The sequence below is a fragment of the Lupinus angustifolius genome, chromosome LG07, assembly GCF_001865875.1.
Source record: "Lupinus angustifolius cultivar Tanjil chromosome LG07, LupAngTanjil_v1.0, whole genome shotgun sequence".
Classification (NCBI taxonomy): domain Eukaryota; kingdom Viridiplantae; phylum Streptophyta; class Magnoliopsida; order Fabales; family Fabaceae; genus Lupinus; species Lupinus angustifolius.
In genome coordinates, this window is record NC_032015.1 from 16,404,906 (window position 1) to 16,415,759 (window position 10,854).

Below are 10,854 nucleotides of genomic sequence, written 5' to 3' on the forward strand. Positions count from 1 at the left end.
CGAAGCGAGAGTTCCCCAAGTGTTGATGTTGTTTGGAGCCAGGCGGGTGAACCATTGGAGGGCCGCCTTTTTAAGAGTCAGGGGGAAAGCCCGGCACATGATGGGGTCAGTCGCCCCATGGAATAACATAGAAGCCTCGAAGGCGTCAAGGTGATCTTGTGGGTCCGCCGTCCCATCATATTGGTCCATGTTTGTGGAGCGGTTGAAATGGGAGGGTAATGGGTAAGTCATGATGGCAGGTGTAAAAGGATGTCTAGCGCCACAAGAGTGGTGCGGGGTTGGTTGGGATGGTGGACGGGACTCGCTCACTGACTCTTCACGGTTGCTTTCGTGAACAGGGCGTTTCGAGTGATCTTCGGGGTTTATTTTGGATTGGTGGAGTTCTTGTATTACATCGGCCTGTTGCTGGATGAGCCGCTCTTGGCGTTCCAGCATCTGGAGAAGGTGCTGGGTGGTTGGCTGTTGTTCTAGAGTGGTATGGTGGCTTCAGCTGGCTTGATGGGATGGTTGTCTTTGTGGGGGAAGAGTACTTGGGGCAGGATCTACTTGGATGGTAGATAGAGCTCGGTTTCTGGTGGTTACCATGGTGTGAGTTGGAACCACAGATGGCGCCAATGTTCTTTCCTAGAACACAAAGGTACGGATAATGATTGATCAGCTGCTGAGGAAGGATAAGAGGATAGTCGTCAAAGTAGCAAGATGAAGTAGGAGAGCTGGACCCGCAGGTGGAGGTACCTGAAAAGGTTCTCCGACGATCAAGTCAGTGTATGAACTAAGTGAATAGGAAATGTGAGAATAATGAAGGCAGAGAGTAGTAGAGTGAGTAATGTTAAAGAGTAAAGAGGTTAAGATACTTCCTGTTGGTAGAGATCCCTATTTATAGAAGGGAGAGTTGACTTCAGGTTCTTGGCTGGTGGTGCGACGCGTGGCCGACCAAAGGTACTGTCGGGAGTTGTTTTTCCCGTGTCAGACGGTTTGACAGGACCGTACACTGTGCCACTCTTGTCTTTTAGCCTGTTGTTGGTTTGGTAGCCGTTCTGCAGCCTGTCTGATGTGCTGGCAGGTGGGTTGGTGAGGTACTGAAGGCATGCTGTCTCTTAGGTCAACTCTGGTGGTCCCAACGCGCGGGGCCCACCTCGGCGACCAAGCATGTGACTCTTCGGTTCGCCGGGTAGGAACACTGCCTATTTCTACAAAAGAATAGGTTGTTGATTTATTTACCAAAGCTTTCGAATCAAGTCTTTTCGATCATTTGCTTTCCATGCTTGGAATGCATAATATACACTCTCAAATTTGAGGGAGGTATTACATATTATTTGAGTTTATTCTTGTATTGGGTTATTGGGCTGAGTATTATATAAAGCATGTTTACCTTTTATAACTTTCTGTTTTTGGTGTAGTTAGTTAATAAAGCAATTACCAATTGTTGGTTCAAGTGATAGCCCCACATTCATGTGAATGTTCACAGCTCAAACAGGATTACCTTCAGACATTTACATAGAACAAGAACTATTCAATCGATTATGTTGAAAATTACTCAATTAGAATATACAGAATGTCACAAAAATGGAACATTTTCAACTCAATTTTACATCAAACCTTGTGGCTTCCTTTAAAAAAACAAGTTTAACACGAGCAGGGATCAAATACTTTTTACTAGTAAACCGTATTGAATTACACAACTTTTCTTCTTAACTAAACTTTCTCTATATACACATGAGTGTGTACACACAGATTGACATGTTTGAATGATGTTGGTTTTTTGGGTACTATTAAAGGTATCTTCTCATTATTTTTGGATGAGGAACTAATTATTTTTGGGTTCATGATTATCCTTTCCAACAAGTTTCACTCATAAGAATCAAACCCTAGACCTTTTGATCTTTATGGAGATCTAGCAGAGTTTTACACTACTATACCAACGCCGAGAAAACACTCATTCTGAATTGAAGACTCTTTTGTGGTTTATGCCTTTGGCTAAACACATACTCTAAATATGAGTATCTATGCAAATTTTAGTCTCATTCTCCTAAAACACAACCATGTTGAGTCCTTGACAACACCAAGATTTCACTACAACCGGCCATATCATAGATTAATAGGTTAACAAAATCTCTTTAGGTATCTTAGTATTATTTTCACTTGTTTTCTTTAGGCTCCCAATCAAAAGTATTATTTTAAACATACCTCTAGAATGAGTGAGTATTGTTTTCAACATAGCCTTTACATGCTCAAACAAGTATTTTATATCTTTTTAGGTGTATAAAAATATTATTTTAACCCGAGTCTTTTCTTTATCGTAATTTTGTTGACCAAGTATTTTAAAACTCATTGTTTAAGTATTATTTATATTAGTCTATTTGATGTTTGCAAATCGTAAATGTAGATTATGTTGGGAAGTAATAAAGTTTTTCGATCTCACAAGGACTATACACTACAAGAAATTTGTCATATACCTACGGACAAAAATCATAAATAAAGGATAAAAAACCATAGGTATAGCACAATTTTTTTACCTATAGACGTTTTTGTCCGTCGTATTTAAGTCGTTGTACCTACGGATTTTCACTGTCACTATACGTTTTAGTGACGGCTGTCACAAGCATAAGTATAAGCTTTGACCTATACATTCGAATTTTATCTATCAGTAAAGGTATTTATACCTACGAATTTTCCTTGTCACTATAGGTTTTAGTGATGCAAATCATTACCGTAAGTATAAGGCTAAAACTTATACCTTCAACTTTTTGTTCATCACTATAAATTAGTATGATTTTCTTATACCTATTGTTTTATTCTATTAGTATGAGTATTGATGATATTAAGAGTCATACTTATACCCACAGTTTCATTTCGACCTATTTAGTGACTAATCTTAATATGAAATTACAATACGAATTTATATTGAAAAATTAAATATTTGAACACATCATTATATTTAAATAAAAAAGTCATACAATCTGGTGAAGAACATGAGTCAACTATGTCCATCTAAAAATAACATAACTTCATATAGAATAAACATAACAAGTCTTATGATCCTAAAAATTACACAATTTGGATGTCCATCTAAATAGACATAAATTGTGTTTAAAAAAAAATCAAAATGGTTCATTTCCCGGTTTGTTGCATCAAAAAGAAATTATTTGCTAACCTTCACCTGCAAAGAATAAAAAGAATACAAGTTAGTGAATTATTTTGGTACGATAAAATTATACAAATTAAAATATGCCCTATTTAATGAAGAAGGAAAATATAAAATTATTGATTAAAATTTATTACTATCTACTAGTACAAAAGATATTAAAATATGAAGTTCTCTTTCATACAAAACTTATGGCTAGGTTGAAGCTTATAAAGTAGTTGAGAAATTATAAAGCGAGATTAGAAAAGTATGAGTTTATAAGATAGCTCATGAAATAGAACTATTAGATAAAATTATCTTACACCTTAGCTAATAAGTGTATGACAAGGCTTGGATTTATGGAATAGTTGGATTTATTGCAGCTATGACAAGTCTTGTAGCTCAAGTGTTAACAAATTTACAACAAAAGCACAGAGAAACAAATGTTGCTATGCATAATTTGTTAGTCCTTTAAAGCAACATGATCTTTAACAGGAAACACTTGTTTACAATACAAATCATTTGGTATTAAAGACAAGTATTGACACATAATAAACAAAATGTGAAAGACAAAAAACATTAATTAATTTACATAAATGCCAAGAAATAATGTTAGGGAACCAAAGCTATGTCTTAAATCTATAAGTCTAGATAGAAATAAATATAAGACGAGGCAAAAAAAAATAAAAGAAGGAAAGAAAAGAAATTTTTTCCAGACCGTTAATATCCCTTCAAGCTTCCTTGTGACAGCAAGCAACTTCGTTTCATTAATGAATGACAACTTTGCAACTAGGGGTGGCAATACGGGCCAGCCCGGTCCGGTCCGGTCTGGCCTGCCTTTGGCCCGTCAGAATATGGGTTGGCCCGGCCCGACCCTTATTGTTAAAAGGGCTCAAAATGCCAGCCCGACCCATATTTGGCAGGGCTGGCAGGCCGGCGGGCTGGCCCGTTTTGTTTTTTTTTTTCAAAACACACATTAAAGCTTTTAGACAAAAATAAATAATTCAAACAATTCATAAATGTCTTTTAAAACAAAAAATCACAAACAAAAGACACAATCGCATAATAACATATTACATTAGTACAAAACTTGTAAATTATAAACAATAAATCACCATAGTCTTAAACTTTTAGACTCCTAGTTCATAATAGAGTTTATAACTCCGAAGTTTTAAAAATGTATAAGAATCAAAACTATTATATTATAAATCAATCACAATAAAATATATATATTACTCAATTTAATTTGAATTCGACTACGTTAAAAATATAAATTGAAACTCAGTCGGATTCAATTAATTTTCCAAAAGGTATCAAAATCAGTAGTTATATTTGAGTTTCCAATTTTCTATTTCAATTAATTAAATGTTTAAACTTGATTCAAACACCCCTAATTGTCAGTGAAATTCCACATTCTCATAACAAGCACAATAATTGGATAAGAGTGAAGATAATAGATAATTACATAATGAGATATTAAATGTCTATTTTACAAAAGAGAAAGAATAATTATATGCTTAAGGATTCAAACATAAGTTAAAATTGTAAAAGTTTAATCTTAATTGCAATGAGCAACATGATAGACAAATGAACTTTAATTTTAATGTTGGCCCGCCGGGCCAGCCCGGCCCGGCCCTCTATGGTCCGTCTAAAAAACGGGTTTCCAAAATGGGTTGAATATGGGCTTTTGGGCTAAAACCCTCAGCCCGGCCCGCTAAAAACACCTATCCGAACGGGCCGGCCCGTCGGGCCAAGCCCATTTTGCTACCCCTATTTGCAACACCCTGAAAACGGAAACGAATCATCTCAAGTAAAGGAGAGGCAAATTCTTGGTTTTTCACTTGTACTTAAGGGTAAAAATGTGATATTTTTGTATTTTAAGGATAAAAGTGTCTTATCATTTAATTTTTTTATGTTGCTTTTTAAGTAATTGTCTCTCCATTAATGGAGAGGATCCTCACCCCCTGAAAACACACTAACATTAATAAAAATATAATAAACCTTTCCTCTCACTTTGTTCTAAACCATTCAAAAATGTATAAAGAAAGAATACTACATTACCTGCCATGCAAATCGTTTGCCATTCATCTCAATCTCAAAATCTGCCAAAAAAGAATTCTAAGTAAAACCAAGAAAAGGAAGTCCATAAGACAACATATTACATTAATAACATACAGTTGATCTCACTAGCAGGATAGAATTCAACAATAGGTGATGAAGGATCATTCATCAAATCCCTATATTTTGTAGGTAGTGCTTTTATGTGGTTTAGTAGGAACAAGAACATAAAATGCCCAATAAGCCATCTATTTTCTTATGAGCATAACATTATGTGGAACTGCACAAGCACACTCTCTTTGCCCAATAAATCAGAACTTACTACATCTTTCATGGGGAGAAAGTAACCTGAAAAAAATAGCAAAAATGAGAAGATGGAAGAAAATAAAAGGGAGAAAGTAATGTAACCTTTTCATGGGGTCATTGTTGCGATAGGTGGTTCTCGCCATCGCCGAAGAGAAAAGAGGAGAAATTTTCTCTAGGGATTTCAATCCCTTCATACATTTTGGGGTGGGAATAACCAAACCCCTCTTAATTTTTTCCCTTCTTTTGCCTTCTGTTTACACGAAAATAAGGCTCCTCTCTATTATTTTATTTCTCTGTTTTTTGTATTTATTTAGTTTTTTTTAATATTTGCTTCCATTAGTTATTAGTGGTGACTATATATTTAGTGGTGTTTGTTTTAATTATTATTACTTCTAACCAAATAATTTATTCCATTAGTTGTTATAGTTATTTACTTGTTGGATTTTCATTATCTTTTTGTTCCTTTATTATAGTGTTTGCTTCATTAATTGTATCATCATGAAAAATAAAAGTTTACAAGATTACCATATCATTTTTTGTTAATTTAAAAATTGGAGTATTACCTTGATAAATTGCTCCAGTCCATTATTTATTTGTATTTATAAAAAAACAAGCAGTTCTTTAACAATATAATTAGTTTATTTGCTTCATTCATTTTGAAGGGAATAAAATTTCAATTACCAGCCTATATATTTGTCAATATATTATACTTATACTTACTGTTTTGCAAAATGTATATAGTGACAAACAATATTTTCTATAAGTTAAGCTATTTATAACTACGAATGTGTTATATCACTAATACATATAGTTATCAACTTAGATATTAGTAGCTATATTATATCTATACCAATGATTTATTTGTTATCATTAATACATACGGTTATTAATCTAGACATTCATAGTTATATTATACTTATACATACAGTTTATTTAACATCTATAGGTATATATATCTATACCTACAGTTTTCTTAATTGTCACTAATATATATAGCTACTAACTTAGGCATCCGTAGTTATATATATTACACATATACCTACAGTTTATTTAACGTTCTTATATATATATTTATACATATGGTTATGTTTGTTGTCACTAATATATATAGTTACCAACTTTGACATCTATAGTTATATTACACTTATACCTACAAGTTTATTTAACCTCCATAAGTATATTATATCTATACCTACGGTTTTATTTATTGTCACTATAAACATTTGTAGGTATATGACAATTTTCTTGTAGTGATAACTCATTAATTTCCTTAATTAATCTAAACCTAATTGAAAAAATTAGAAGGTAACCGAGTAAACAAAATAATAAAAATTGATTTTAATATGGAGAAATGCTTCTCATATAAGATTACCACTTTGACATGCCAAAATCTCAGTTTATCGCCTTCTTTATAGAAAATTAAGATGTGGTGGTGAATTTCCAAATAGCATGTATTGTTATCTCTCAAGCAACAAAATCAATATTTTGATTGAAGCATATACATACTCTCATCCTATAGGATTCAATCAAAACCTTTTACTTGCACATTTAGCCAATCACCCTATAGTAACCAAATGCAATCTCGAGAATCTTAAAACTAATCTCGTGAATTAAAATATGAGCATGGTTATTATATGTGAGGTGTTCAAGTTTACATCTCAATCTTTTGCCAATATCCCTACGAGTTGTATATATGTGACAAAAAAAACAAGAGAATGAGCTCTCTAAGACATAACAATTCAATGGAATGATATTTTAACCATCTTTTATTGCTAAAGAACATAACTCCATAGTCCATCAAAGAAATAAAGAGGTTACTCTCACATGGTTGTAGAGAAAACACATGCGAAATGAAAGAAATTGATTGAAACGCAAGAAGAATGGATGAATAAATCCTTTAATCCTTATTGAATTCTCAATCATAACCAAACCTAGGTTAAAATGGGATCACATGCCCTCATTCCTGTTCCACTTGGTATCCTCATCCAATTAAAAAAATTCATTTAATTAAAAATATATTATAATAATAGAATTTAATATTTTTACATTATTCTATAAAGTTTAATTGATTAGATGTACAAAGACAGAATTTTCTTAGGACAGAAAATCCTCTTCATGTAAAACTATCTAAAACTCATTAAACTATGATAGCACAAGTTTAATTTATAGGGAATACAAGTTTTGGCTCCAAGCCGATGAAAAACAAAAATAAAATCTAATTTAATAGTGGTGTCGATCCACAGTTGTGCCTCTAACACAAAAACCAACCTCATGATTGTGAATCTTCTGGGAGTTCTTGGATGACACCCAACATGTGTTACAGGACACGCCTAGGACACACACAGTTGTTATTGGAAAAATTTGGAATTTTGGCTCTAGAGACATGGTCGTGCTGTAGTACATGACCTCGTTCTCTTCTTAATGGACAAAGATTACAGGTCTCCAATGATGTCTCATTTTATGTTCTGATCTAATTAGAATGTTACTTTTTATTTTTAAAGCTTTTATTTTATTCATGTGGCAATATGTCATTGACTCGAGACAGAAAATGAGATATCATTGAGGACAAGTGACATTTGTCTCTTCTTAACTCATGTCATGCCTCTAGACTTGATTGATCCTTGATCCATATTTTTTCATCAGCAATGATGTTCATTATGGTAGAAAAAGAAGATATTTAAGAGAACAAGTGATACTTCTATCCAAATATTTAGACATTACAACTAAGAATACAACTAGAGGGGTTCAACAACCATTCCATAAAGGAGAATTTGACACTAGGAAAGCATGCATTATGAAAGTTCCAAGAATGCAATAAAATTAAATCCATTACATCATCTATTTGAAATAAAGTGTTAAAATGGTAGGAGACATGAAAAAGGTTTCTTGATGAATCAAGAAGTATGAGAGAAAATCATGAATAAGAAAATTGAAACTTTCTATATTGAATTGAGTTACAAGGAATAAAGGAATCACCCTTTATATACTTCAATGCCTAACTAATAACTAACTTGTTAATCGATTAATTAAACTCTTAATCGATTAACGAAAACAATATTACAACTAACAAACTGAAATCAACTAACAACTTTAACATTCCCCCACAAGCTGGAATGTGTCAAGCATTCCAAGTTTGAAATGATTGTATTGAACACCATATATACTCTAATACCTCCTCTTGTTTGTGAGCGAATTTTCGTCTCCCAATCTTGAAATCTGAACTTGAAGCAATATTGATGCTTAACCACCATTTGGTAGAAGCAATTTCATCCAACGCTTAACCATATTTTTGACAGAAGCAAACCAATCATAATGGATGAAAGAGAGAAAATGAACCTAAATCTTGATCCTAAGATGATACTTCAATGAAGAAAAATACACACTTTAATGTTGTGTATTTAATGAGAGAGGGGTAAAAAAATAGAGTATTAAAGAAAAGAAATAATTGGGGATAGTCAATGAAGAATAAGAAGGAAAAAAAAGGATGTAAAATGATTTTGTCAACTTATTGTAGAGGATGAACTACCAAGAATCTCAATAACTCTAAAACATCTCTTGAATAAATTATATCCATATGGAGAGCCATTCATTAGAAAGTCTCAAATAACACTCAAGCATGTTCCAACAGAACAACTAAATTTACAAATTTCCATATTCTTCTTAATAGCCTTTTGACCATGATAGATAAAAGAATGCAGTATTCCAGAAACGGTAAAAACACCTCCAACTATGACACATACATTAATAACGAAGTGTAAGAATGAGTTATGCTCTTCTGTAAAAGTAATCATAATTGGAGATAGGGATGGCAAAAAAAACCCGTACCCGCGGGTAAAACCCATACGGGCACGGGTACGGGTCACAAATGGGTACCCGCGGGTATTGTAAACGAGTTTTAAAAAATACCCGTAGTACATACAGGTGGGTACGGATATTATGGTACCTGTACCCGCGGGTACTCATTATTTATATGATTAATATATTATATTTAATTAAAATAAAAAATACATTATTCTAACATTTATTAAACTATGTATATTTTTTCCTTTTACTTTGTTTACATATTTGATTGAGTTTGGTGGTGAAACACCCTACAAATATTATTACATGTGTAGAAACACACATGTTTTACAAAGAAAATATATATTTTTTGTTAAGAAAATGAGAACAAAAAATCACACAAATGAAAACCACCAATAAATTTAGCATTTTTGCCAAATATTCAATCAAAAGGTACAAAAGTTTCATCTTATTTGAAACACAATAGAAGTAAAAATTTAAAAAATTATTTATAAAGAGGAAACCCGCGGGTACCCGTAAATACCCGCTCACGGGTACCCGTACGGGTACGGGTGGGTATGGGTATTGCTCTTTTATTTTGAAGCGGGTAGCTACTACCCGTGCCGCCCGTGCCCGTTGCCATCCCTAATTGGAGAAAGATCATAGAAGAAGAAAAACTTTAAGCACGAGTAAGCCGTAAAAAAAAATCTTATTTCCATAATATGCCTTGAAAAACCAGTTGGTGTTGCCTTTTACATCTTTATGAGGTGCAAGAACAACATGTAGGAGCTCCAAATATGATGGAAGTAGATATATTATATTGATGATGGTTCATTATTGAATCTTGAAAGGAAATAATGATAAGCGGAAGCGATAAAAAAAAATTATGCTCTGATACCATGTTAAAATGGCAGGAGACATGAAAAAGGCTTCTTGATGAATCAAGAAGTATGAAAGAAAATCATGAATGAGAAAATTGAAACTTTCTATATTGAAATGAGTTACAAGGAATAAGGGAATCACCCTTTATATACTATAATGCCTAACTAATAACTAACTTGTTAATCGATTAATTAAACTCTTAATCGATTAATGAAAACAATATTACAACTAACAAACTGAAATCAACTAACAACTTTAACATAAAGTGTTCTCAAAGATTATTTTGTTCCTTGGCAACCAAACATTTCATATAGTGACGAACCATAGTGGCATCCATTGTTGTTTACACTTTTTTGCCCATCCTCAGCATATTAGCATGTAAAAAAAAGTTGTTCTTGACATCATTAGATATAAGTGAGATAATCCCAAACTGAGAGTAGAGGTTTTGTCAAACAGAAAGGATTTAGAGCATGAGAAGAACCAATTATTTGTTGATTCATCCACCATACCACAAAAAACACAAATTGGTGGATCTTGAGCTCCTAAGACACCTCGACAAACAAGGTTTAATTTTGTTGGTACATCCTCCAAAGAAATTCTCCATGCTAGACACCTCATCTTTGATAGTACTTTACATACCCATAACAGTTTAAAGAAGCCATTGTCACAATAATTGCCCTCTCATAGAAGTACCTGATAAGCAT